Raw genomic sequence first — 12,048 nt, 5'->3', positions numbered from 1 at the left:
TGGTTTTTGTGTTCTGGGGCCTGTGGCCATGACAAATTGATATAATGGGACTTCATATGAAATTAATGGGAACGCATACGAAATGAACCTTTTGATTTCATCTGGTCATAGTTGTATGACTATAATGGGTCCCATTGTGTTCCTTCTTGTTCATGTTCGTATTTTTTAGAAATATTTTTATAAAATTCTAATTTAAAAAAAATTATTCTGTAATAATTTGTAAAATTGATTATTGTAAAGTTGATTAACTCAGCTTAATCAATAAATAATTTTTTTTTAAAAAAAGATGTAGAGGTTGTGGGTCAGATTCACGTCCACAGAGCCTAAGCTTTCTCTGAAAACACAGAGAATCAGGTTCCACCTTGCTTGCGGATGTAAGACATAGTTGTGTTGTTGCCAAACACACGGACTACCTGGCCCTGAAGCTGTTAGAAAAGACTTCAGAGCCAAAAATATGTCTCAGAGCTCCAGGACATTGATGTGCAATGTTTTCTCCACTAACCACAAAATGCCCCATGCATGGAGATCGCTTGTGTGGGGCTCCCCAGCGCTCCCGAGAAGCATCTGTAATGACTGTGACCTGGTGGTCCAGCAGACAAAAAGGGTGCTCTCTCCCTGGGTGAGATTGGAGCGTAGCATCAACCAGCTCTGAGGTACCAGAAGTAAGGTTCGGACATAAGGGTGACATGTTTTTGAGCATAGACTTATTGATCAAGAAAGGTTGGCAAAAAAGTGTCTATCCCTAAATCTAGGAGGGGGTTCCCTGCCTCAAAAGAACTAATGAAAACAGTCAGGATGTCCAAAGTTAAAAGTCTGTCCCAGTCATGGCCCCAAAACCTATTTCTGCCCCCCACTCTCTAAACTAACAAAATGGTGCAAGGATGATCTCACTCTAAAGATAATAGTGTTCTTCAAGCAAACAAAAGTTCTTCGCCAGTCGGGCTTCCAAAAGAATTCAAAAACAATGTTCATGAAATGATGTTCTAATATTAGGGTGCTGATCCTTTCCCCTAGACTTCAAAAAGGATAATTGTCTTTCCAGAATCTTATAAAACACAACGTGGTCTTCCAAACAATACTACAACACTTTTGTCAGTCTTACGTTCTAAACCCCTTTGCTTCCAGCTTTCTGGTTTTTGGTACGAATCCCAGACTTGCAATACTTGGTGTATATATTATCCTTCTTTCTCAGGTAGAGCTCCAGCCAATGGTATTTCTGATTATCTTTTCAGTCCCAGACCCTTTCATCCTTAGTCTGTCTTTTGGGTGCGGGACCCAGACACGCAATTACTGTACACAATAGCCTGGTTCACTCTCCTGCCAAGCTAACATTTCTTTTATCTTGCGTTTGCTTGTCATTCATTCATTTGCCATATATTCATCCTTGATTGAGGTAACTACTCCCATGGTTTTCTGTATTTATCTCAGTGCATTAGACCAAAATGTTCGGACCCTTATTCGGTCCTGTCTCTGCTTTTCTCAGCTTCCCCGGACCTCCTCTTACTTCCCACCAGCCTGTGTATCTTTGTACTCCGTTTACGTGCTGTGGGATTCTGTCCTGAGGCTCCAGTAGCCCTCAGGCTTTTTCTCGCTTCAGTTTCTCGTTCCCAGCGTTCGGCATACTTCTTGCAGTCGTCCCTCACCATTGCTGTGGACACGGTAAGACGCTCTCGCGTCTATTCAGTAAGTGGGCTTCAGAGTAGCCGGCTTCCAGGCTACATTAATTCTCGGTCCTTCCCTGGCAGATTGGGTCTTATCCTCATGTCAGTCTTGCATCCCTGTGCTATGCTGTCCAGCTGACAGCTTTGTTTCTATGGTCATAGCTGCCCGGGGGATCTCCGTCTGCCTCTCAGCTGTACTACATTTCAACTCTTGCGTTCAGAAAGGTAGTTCTTCTGAACCAATGCGATTTCCAAAACAACTAAACTGCACACTTTTGTCTATCGGAGTCTTCTTCATCCTCGCAGACCTCTTCCCCGTCTCAGTACATGGATCAGATATAAATCCGTACTGGTTTGCTCTTTACTCTGCATGAACAAATTAGATGGATTGGTTTCACAATAAAACATGTCAGTTGCATCAGAGTAGATGTGAAGGGAATTTAATTCCTGAAAACGGCTAAAAGGACTATCAGCTGGGCTATACCACGTCTCCTGAAGATGATCATCCCCAGTACCATAAGGGGCTTCCCTTACCAGGTGATCCTTCCACTGCGCACCACCCCCCGGGGGGGGGGGATTATTGTACTGTGCACACACCGCCCTGGCCCATTGGAAAGGTCTCCCCTTGGAGGAGAAGGGACGATATCCTCATATTCGTCACACAGCGAAAGCTGTTGTGAAAAGGGCGCATCAGAAGAATCCAGTTTTCCCATGTGCCGGAGATCTGATTCCATTGGACAAAAGGAACTTCTGGAGAGGCCGCATTCGAAGCCTAGAGTGCTGGATTAAGAGGATGCAGGGGGACATCATTCCTAGCAGGGACTCCAACATGCGTACAGAGGCTGACTTCTTCCGTGACTGTAGGAGTGCCTTTGCTATCATGGCCTTCACCCTGTCCTCCGAAAGAGTAGCAGTGCAGGATAGCGTGTTTAGTTGAGCCTCTAAGAATAGAGATTGTTGCGAGGGGGTCAAGCAGGACTTTTCCAAATTGATGGAGAAACCAGGCAACATCAAGTAATGAATTGTGTCTTCAGTGTCCCGGTGGGCCAATGGAATACAGCAAGCACGAACTGGCCACTTGCCATGATACGGGTAGACATTTACCCCCAACCAATGTAGATGAGCGGCTACTGGGGCCAGACACTTCGTAAATACTCTTGCAGCTGAGCGTAGGCTGAAGGGAAAGGTCTTGAATTGAAAATGCTTACCTGCAATTGTGAAGCGAAGGTACCTTCGATGCTGGAGATGGATTGGGACGTGAAAGTATGTGTTTTTTAGGTCTAGGGATGAATCACCTTCCTGAAGCTGTGTGAGAATATGCTGGAGGGTGACCATCTTGAAGGTCAGAGCCCACAGGAACTTGTTGAGAAGATACACCTGGACTTCCTCTTACCCGAGCCAGAGCGTTGGCTCGTGGTTGATGGCGCCGGGGAGAATGCGCCCTGCCTGGCAGCCAAGGAGCCCGACCGTTCGGTGCTCCCGGTGCCCGCGGACTCGCAGTGCTTGGTCTTTTGTTGGGCCCCCATCGCCGGGGCGCCCTCACAGGACTTAGAAGACCGCTCAGACTTCTTTTTTTTCTTCTCGCCTGACGGGCTCTTCCCTTCCAGCCAGTTGGCGAGACGAAGGTGGCAATCCTTCATGGTCTGCTCCGACATGTTCCCACAAAACACACAGTTCTTCTCCGTGTGCGTCTTGTCCTCATGGAGACAGTAGAGGCATAACGAATGCTCGTCCTCCTTGAAAACATTCTGAAGCTGGCATCCAGGGCAGGTCCTGAACAGCTTCCCGGGCGTCGAGCTTCCTTTCTCCTGGGCCATGTCCGGGGTAGGCCTCGGAACTTCTGGAATCCTCCAAAAGCGTAACTCGACGAAATCTTCACCCTTGAGGGGCGTAGAAAACTCTGAAACGGATCCCCGTTGATCGGATGCAGGAGCGGTGGAGCTTGAGGCTCTATTTAACCGAAAATGAGAAAAATCTCCTGAAAAAGCGCGAAAACGCAGCAAAAGCTTGAGAGCTACAACACGAGGACTCCCAACACTTGAACGTGCGGTAAAAATCTGAGGATGGCTGCCAGAGGCGGGGCTTAGGGAGAGGGCAGTCATTGGCTGGGGGCAGTATGACCCAGAGACCAGTGATTGGTTACTACTAAGAAAGACAGATCAGAAACGAAACTGATGCTGATTTTTTTCTATACCGAGGATTCCCGGCCTGACGATGGGGAATATTCATGAGCATGTGAATCCATGCCAGACCCCATGCTGGAGAAAGATTGAACTTCCTACAGAAGTAACGGCAAAAGCTTCTCGACCTTGGCCAAGGGATGAGCGGAGGATGGGCACCCCATAAAATCCAAAGTGCAGCCCTGTTGGATCAGTGACAACACCCATTGATCCGTGGTGATGGAACACCACTGTTAGACAAACGTAGGCGTCCTCCCACTGGGGTGTGAAAGTGGCACAGCGATGGCATAGCCTGGTCAGGCCTATTTTGAGGATTGGCCACTGGTATGAGAGGTGCCAATTCCCTCTGGGGGCATGCAATTTCCCCTGGTAGCCTTCAAATGCAGGGTAGGTGGTAGATTGGTAGGACTGGGGCAGGTAAAATGGCCTGTAATCTCAGCAAGTCCTTGAAAAGCATGTCTTCCTGGACTGAAAGGAATAGTGCTGTTGTTGCAACGTGCCCAGATAGGGGTAGTGTCTGTATCTACCCTGATGGCTTAAAGTGTGTAGCCTACCTTATTGCCGAAAAAGAACTTCCCTGTCGAAGGCCGTGTCCACCACCTTTGATTACATCTCTGGATGGAAGTTAGTGGCCTTGAGCCAAACTTGACGGCAAAAAGGAAAGCACCGTTACCCATCTGCAGGAAGCCAGTGTCTGCAATGTCCGCTGCCACCAAAATGACATGATCAGAGGCAGCTTCCCCGTTGCAAAGGAGTGCAAAGGCTTCATCCTTTTTGTCATCAGGAAGGAAATCCAAGATGGGGCCCATTTTGAAACCAGAGTTCCCCGTCGTATCTGGACTGGACATCGCATTAGCTGCCCTGATAATGATGTGTTACCCGAAGGAGTCTAGTTTTTTCCCCTCCTTGTCAGGTGGCACTGAACATGGCTAAGGAAGGATTCGCAGACCGTTTCCATGCTGCATCCAACACCACAGAGTCTGTAATGGGTTGCATCCTGAGACATTTAGGTGCCGATTCTGGAACTTTGTACTTTTTCTCAAGTCTGCCCTCCTTTGGCGGGGCTAAAGGATTACTCTTAGTAAGCAGGCAGTTTATCCAGGGGTCATCAAGGGGATGATTGGCCCCCATATACTTCCTGGTTTATTCTTGTGGCTGGTACAGGAAGCCTTCCTTATTTTGCTCCTCTGGAACGAAATCCAATAATTTGACAGCCCTACACATCGGGGCATGAAAAGAGCTGATTTCGTGTGCAGGACAATCAGGAAGAGGAGGATCCTCTGGTTCGTCACCTGGAACGACATTATCAAACTCATCAGAGGTGTTAGTGTGCATAGACACATCCCGTGGGAGACATTATCCTCGGAATCACAATTCGTAAGGGTTGCAGGCAGAGGAAGAGTAGATGTGTGCCCAGCTGGTGGTGGAGGAGCAGGCAACTGACCCGCTGGAAGCTCCTGACGTGGAGGCACAGAAGGGGCTGGAAGCCTGTGCTGCAATTCAGACACCAGAGTTTGATATGTGGACAGAATGTCCACAGAGAGGTCACGGGGCTCCAGTTGAGCTGACCGTGGAGATGGCCCAGCAGGAGCAGAGCGCGACCTTGGAGGTGGCATATTTGTGGAAACTATGCGGAGCAGATGGAAGAGACTCCACTTGAGTGTCATCAAAGTGGGTGTAGTAGTTGTTGAAGACACCTCCCTGCTCAAGCTCTGCCTCACTGACAGGTTGCAAAATGTACTCGGGTATAAGTAGAGTAGGAACCAGAGGAGGAACATACAGAGGCAACGTAAACAGAGGGTGGGTACGCATAGGCATTGGTAATACAGAAAGTGCAGAAGCAGAATCGCCAGTCGAAGGGATGACGCGTGGAGCAGTCGACAAGGAGGCATGCACTTTTCCTGTAGACTAGGTCGTAGTTGTGACAGACACTGATGGAGTATAGTGCACCAAAGTCGTCAGATTTTTCATGGACAGGATCGCCGACGAGGTCAGCTACGGGACAGAGGATTTGGTCTGTTTGTCAGTCGTCAACCGGGCTGTAGGCAAAAAAGTAATTGACCAGCCAGGCACGGACAAGTGTTTCTGAGTAGATGACGAGAGCGGATCAGTAGAAGACGCCAACGGGAGTCTTGTAGGTGTAGACAAAGCAGCCTTTGTAGACTAAATAGTCAACGATGGGATCGCAGATGAAGACATCAACAGTATCATCGACGAGGTAGCAGTATGAGGTAGGGTTGAATGTCCCTTTTTGCCCTTTCATGACGAGAGGTGTCATTGTAGGATCATGCGTCTTGATGAAGAGGTGCGTTGAAGGGGCCTGCTCTGCCTTAGAGAAGCAAGGCTATGGACAGAGGCTCCAGCACCACCATCTAACCACTTCACTAACCTTCCTGTGACTGCCTCAGAGAGTCTTGCTGGAAAACGACTGGCAGCTGGAACATTCTCCGATTTCATGGTCGCGATAAAGGTAGTAGAGGCAGTGGTCGTGGCGATCCTCCACAAAGACGTTCTTGAGATGGCAGGTGCACAGGCCTTGAAAAGGCTTTTCTCCGGGGTGTCAGCAATTACCTCACAGACAGGTCCAAGGCCTCAGCGAGATGAAACTGTAGCGGTATCTCCAGAGGAGCTGGAAAGCAGGAACGAAAAGACAGGGAGAGGGTGTTCCTGGCATCATGAAGAGTTGGAAGATATTCAGAAAAGAAATGCAGAAATAGTGAGAAAAAGCCAAAAATATTGAGCGATGCTCTTTTTTTATTAGAGGACTCCCAACAATTAACATGCTTAAAGAAATCTGAGGATGGCCTCCAGGGTGGTGCTAAGGGAGACCTGTCAATTGGCAATTACACTGATGGAGCACTAAAAGTGACAGCAGTTTTAAAATGTAAACAAACTGCTTTGCTATACCGAGGATTCCCAGCCTGACGACGGGGAATAGTCAAACAGTATGTGAATCTATGGAAGATCCAGTGCTGCAGAAGCAAACTATTCGCTACTTAATAGCTTTATGCAAAAAACAAAGTGCTAGATCAATCATCTGATTTGATAATTTGAGGGGGAACAAATGTAATTTGGAGTTGAGAATAGCTTTTCTTTACAGGGCATGTGCTTCTGTATGCAGGGATTTCTGCAAAGCACCTTCACGATACCACATGCCCAAAGAGTTTAGATCTGAGAAATATCACAAGCAGATAAGGGATTAATCCATGTGTTGCAATCGTCTCTAAATTATAAATTACTCACCGTAGTGACTAACGTATTCCTAGTCCATAGTCCCCTTTCCTCCATACTGCAAGGGCGTCCCTCGCTAGGGACGGGAGACAGAACCTTTTTCACCAGGAGAAAGCTTCTTCCCCTTCTTCCAGGGAACCACTCCGGTGGTGATAGTGTGCGGTACAAATATCCTTTAACATTAACATTAAATTTAGAGGCACGTGGGGGCGCGGCCCTGGGAGCATAAGCTCCCCCGACTCCGCCCACTGGCGCCATTCCTCAGTCCCTATTGACGCGTCGACAATATTACCATTGCCTAATGACACCAGTTTTAATAGGGGGGGGGGGGAGGATGGTGGGACGTATGGAGGAAAGGGGACTATGAGTACGTTAGTCATTACGGTGAGTAACTTATAATTACTCCTACATCCGTCCCCTTTCCTCCATACTGCATGGGCGATTACAACTGAACGTAGCCCCAGAGTGGAGAGGTGATCCTCCTTCAAAAAAACCAGTTTGTTAGTACTGTCTGTCCGAAAGCTGCATCGGACCTAGAGCCGGCATCCAAACAGTAGTGCTTGCAGAAGGCCGAAGGAGTGGCCCACATGACCTCCCTGCTAATGACCTGCCACGGGACAGGTCTCTGGAACGCGGCCACAGTGGCCCTGGCTCTGATAGCGTGGGCATGCATTTTCACTGGAAGTGGCTTGTGCTGCCCCTCATAGGCCTCCTCGATGGCCAAAACCATCAACCTTGCTATAGAGGCCTTGGAGGCCTGATAAATCAGCCTTGACCCCCCCCCCCAAAGGTGACAAAGAGCCTCCGACTTGCAGAAGCTCTTGGTCCTGTCCAGATAGAATTTGAGAGTGCTCCTGACATTTGGGCAGTGCAAGATCCTTTGAGCATCATCCTTAGGGTCTGCAAAGAAAGTAGGTAACACTATCTCCTCATTTAAGTGGAATGCAGAGACTATTTTAGGTAAGAACGCGGGATGCCTTCTCATGACCACCTTATCTCTGTGAAAAGTAGTTTAAGGTTCTGAAGCCACCAGTGCCTGGATTTTGCTAACCCTACGTGCAGACGCAAGACCCCATCAATAGTGCTGTTTTAATGGTGACTAGTTTGATGTTCGCGGACGCCACTGGTTCAAAAGGTTTGTGCGCAAGGGCGCCCAACACTTCGTTGAGGGTGTAGTTTCTCAATAGGCGGGTAGAGCCTGGCGAGTCCCACCAGATGTCGCTTAACCACCGGGTTGGAGGAAGAGAAAACATCCTCATTGAGTTCGGGTAGGCTCCTATGGCCGCCAGATAGGTACGGCATGTGTCTATTTGCACTCCTGAGTGTGCGAGGTGTGCAGAGAAGGATAGCACATAGTCCAACGTGCAAGTAAGCGGGTCAACCTCCTTTGATTCCGCCCAGTGGCAAGACCTTATCCATTTGCTTTTGTACTGGCTCCTAGTAGAAACGCTCCTAGCGCCCTGTATGATGTCTAGGTTAGCCTGTGACAGCTGCAGATGCTTTAGTGTGACCTGCTCAGGAACCACGCTGGAGGGCTAACTTCTGCGGAGTGGGGTGGATGACCCTGCCTCCCTGCTGTGATAGAAGATGGGTCGGGCCCAATGGAAGGTGAATGAGAGGCTTGTCCGAGAGACTGAGCAGCTCCGAGAACCAGGGTCTCATAGGCCACAAAGGAGCTATCAGAATGATGCTGAGGTGACATGATTCTCTTATCTTGCAGATCACCCTGTGAACCAGGGGAGTGGGAGGAATGCATATTCGTTCGTGTTTCAGGAGGATAGCTCAGGGCTAACATACTCGTCTTGGAAGCAAGTTGACACGGAGCACCACAGGTTGGGTCTGCGCTTAGAAATCTCTGGGTATTAAGCACGTTATAAATAACCTATCATATCATGCTGTTCCACTGTAACTGCAATGAGTCGCCCAGGGAGCCGGGGCCCTGCCAGCGCCAAGACGCAAACTGAGGGCACTCTTGTTGTACCAGGTGGCAAAAAGATCCACTTGAGGATGCCCACATCTGCTGAAGATCCCCTTAAGAACCAGATCGGTCAACTGCCATTCGTAATTGTCTGCTTCCAGTCTGCTGAGGCTGTCCGCCTCCAGGTTGGACTCCCCCGGGAGATGGATTGCGCTCAAGTAAATGTTGTTCTCCAGGGCCCACTCCCAAATACTGACTGCTAGGCTGCACATAGGAGGGGACCTGGTGCCAACCTGCTTGTCTATGGTAGTACATGCTGGTGGAATTGTCCGTTTGAATGAGGATCCTCTTGCCACTGATAAGTGGCAGAAAAGTTTCTAGAGCGAGCCAGATAGCTTTCAGCTCTATCCAATTGATATGGGCCTCCTGCTCCTAGAGGAACCAGACTCCATGGACGCTGTGGTTGTCCAGGGTAGCCCTCCACCCCCAGCCTTCCCAGGAGGAATCCGTGGTGATGGTCACCTGTGGTAGTGCCTGCCAGAAGGGCCTGCCTGCAAGTTGCAGTCCTTGAACCACCAGACCAGGTCCTGGTGGAGAAAGGGAAAAAGGATGACAAGCTCCGCCTGGGTGTCCCGCTCCTGACTCCATGAGGCTGCGAAGTGCAGCTGCAACCTCCTCATTTTGAGCCTTGTGGGAGGCACAGCCAGTAGGAACGCCGCCATGACACCCAAGATATGCTGGTACCACCAAGCTGATGTCACCTCTCTGCTGATAAAATTCCCTGTGGCCCTCTTGATGGCTGCGATCTTGTCTTCTGAGGGGAAAACTCTCTTGGAGCTTGTGTCCCAAATGAGGCCCAGGAAAGTCAGTCTCTGCGTAAGCTGTGGCTGTGACTTCTTGAGATTGATGGAAAATCCCAGTTCGTGGAGTGTGTTCACGAGGGCGCAGGAAGTGTGCTGGACCGCCTACGGGAATCTCACCCTGACGAGCCAGTCCAAGTACGGGTAGACATGGTGACACTGGGCCCCGAGAAGGGCTGCCACTGCATTCATCAGTCTGGTAAAGAGGTGAGGCCGAAGGTTAGAACCTTGTATTGCAAATGGAAGCCCATGATCCTGAACCGTAGAAAGGACCAATGAGGCTGCCAAATTGGGACGTGTAGATACACGTCCTTCAGATCCAGTGAGCACATGCAGTCTCCCCTGCACAGTGTCTCCACACTTAGAGCTACCGTAACCATCTTGAACCTTTGAAGACGGAGGAGGTTCAGGGTGGAAAGGTCCAACACAACTCTCAGGCCAGAAGGAGGAACCTGTAGGTGGTAACCCGTGGACACTACGGATAGGATCTAGGGGTCCGCGTGCCTCTGATGCCAAGACTGTGCGTGAAGGGCAAGCCTGCCCCCCTACCGGAGACAAGTGGATCCAAAGGGGCGCATCATGCCATCTTTCTCTCTGAGGCTGGGGCTGAGGAGGGAGACTGAAAGAAGCCCTTGCTCCCCCCCTTCTGCTTGCTCCTGTGCTGACATCCGCAATTTCTGTTCGCCACGACCAGAATGTGGACCTGTTCTATTACCCGTTTCATTACCTGAGAATGTTAAAATGAGACAAATGATAGTTGATCATATTCAAGAAAATAGCAACGCCGGGTTATTCTGTAACGGTCCCTATTGCACATATATCATCGGGGCCCAATACCCCCCATTCAAATATTGTCCGATCAAACAATACTTGGGTCAGTCTAATCACCAACGCGAATGCTATCTTTAGACACCATTGCCCCTGTTGTGATTGCACCACATTTGAACAGGAGTCACATGATATCTGACATCTTGATTAATGCGAGTGTGTGCGGGGTTAGCCCGTGCACGAACAACTCTTTTTCTACTGACTATCATGATCGATGTTCTATGGACTCTTCAGTTCAATCTATTTCCTATGTTGAACCCACACTGCGAAAAGCCTATAAAATCACAGGCTCAAATTTAAAAACTGACGCAACTCAGAGTTCAATGTTTGAAATAACTCGTTCTGCCGCCAACATGACAATTTCCAGTATATTTAAATTATTTGAGTCTCTTGATACTAAAATGGCACAGCAGTCGGTTCAAATCCAGACGATTGCAGACTGGATCACCCAAGAAATGGCAACCAGAGCAAGTAAAATTACTTCATCTGAACTCTCTCAATCGTGCTCGGTGATAGTATCAGATGATTCACGGCCACCATCCTTAGAAACCTTCATCAAGCCTCCTGCCCTTCCTTTATTCAAACAAATAATTAGTCCAGTAGATCGTGACATGTCAGTTGTAAAAATTAATGATTAGTGTGGACCAGAATAATTCCTCTCAGCAGGTGACCACCATGCGGAATCCCTTTGATGTAGCCAGTGATAAAGGGTCACACAAAGGGAAGCGCAATTTCCCAAAGACTAGACAACACCAATTTGAGCCACGGACACAAAAAACTAAATGCATGCGAGCAACTAGGCCGGCTAGCATAAAAAGTTCTAAACCATTCTTTCGAGCAACCCGTAAGGTTGCTGCGAGTTCAATGAACACCAATCCTTTAGATAAATCAGCATCAAAAACTAATACAGCAATAAGAATTACAGCGCAGCCAAACAAAGAACACTCTTTAACACAACCTTGAATGATTACTACGGCTATAGAGCAAGCCACTCAGACTACCCAATCCAAATCAAAAATAAATTCAGATGCAGTTCATCGAGTTGAAACTGAGATCGATAACTCAGAAGCCAAGACAGATCTGATGTACGAGGAAATGTGCAGAGAAATTATAAAGGCAGTAGATGCCTATCTTGATATGAAATTTAAAAATAATACACCACTTCCTAATACACACTTAGCTACAATTAACATTGCACAGAAAGAACAACCAAATGATGGATGCTTACAGCATAATAACTCTTTGAATCGCTGCAGTGAGCGAATGGGTGACTTACGATCATCATCTAATCCATTCGTTCACCAGCTGCACTCTACCAGACCAATGGTCAATAGCATAGACCTTACAGATAACAAAGAAGAGAGGAATTG

At 48.3% G+C, this 12,048-nt stretch overlaps 1 protein-coding gene across 2 annotated transcripts in view; it reads right to left on the bottom strand.

Moving 5' to 3' along the window:
* The window catches only part of VPS54 (VPS54 subunit of GARP complex), a 2,536,401-nt gene that overhangs the window by 26,501 nt on the left and 2,497,852 nt on the right, over positions 1 to 12,048 (bottom strand). The gene's annotated exons all lie outside the window — the stretch shown is intronic.

This window comes from Ambystoma mexicanum, chromosome 4q (genome assembly GCF_040938575.1).
Source record: "Ambystoma mexicanum isolate Mex_15411 chromosome 4q, UKY_AmexF1_1, whole genome shotgun sequence".
Classification (NCBI taxonomy): Eukaryota; Metazoa; Chordata; class Amphibia; order Caudata; family Ambystomatidae; genus Ambystoma; species Ambystoma mexicanum.
Note: the sequence above shows the minus strand (reverse complement) of the source record. Positions and strands in the feature narration are given on the sequence as shown.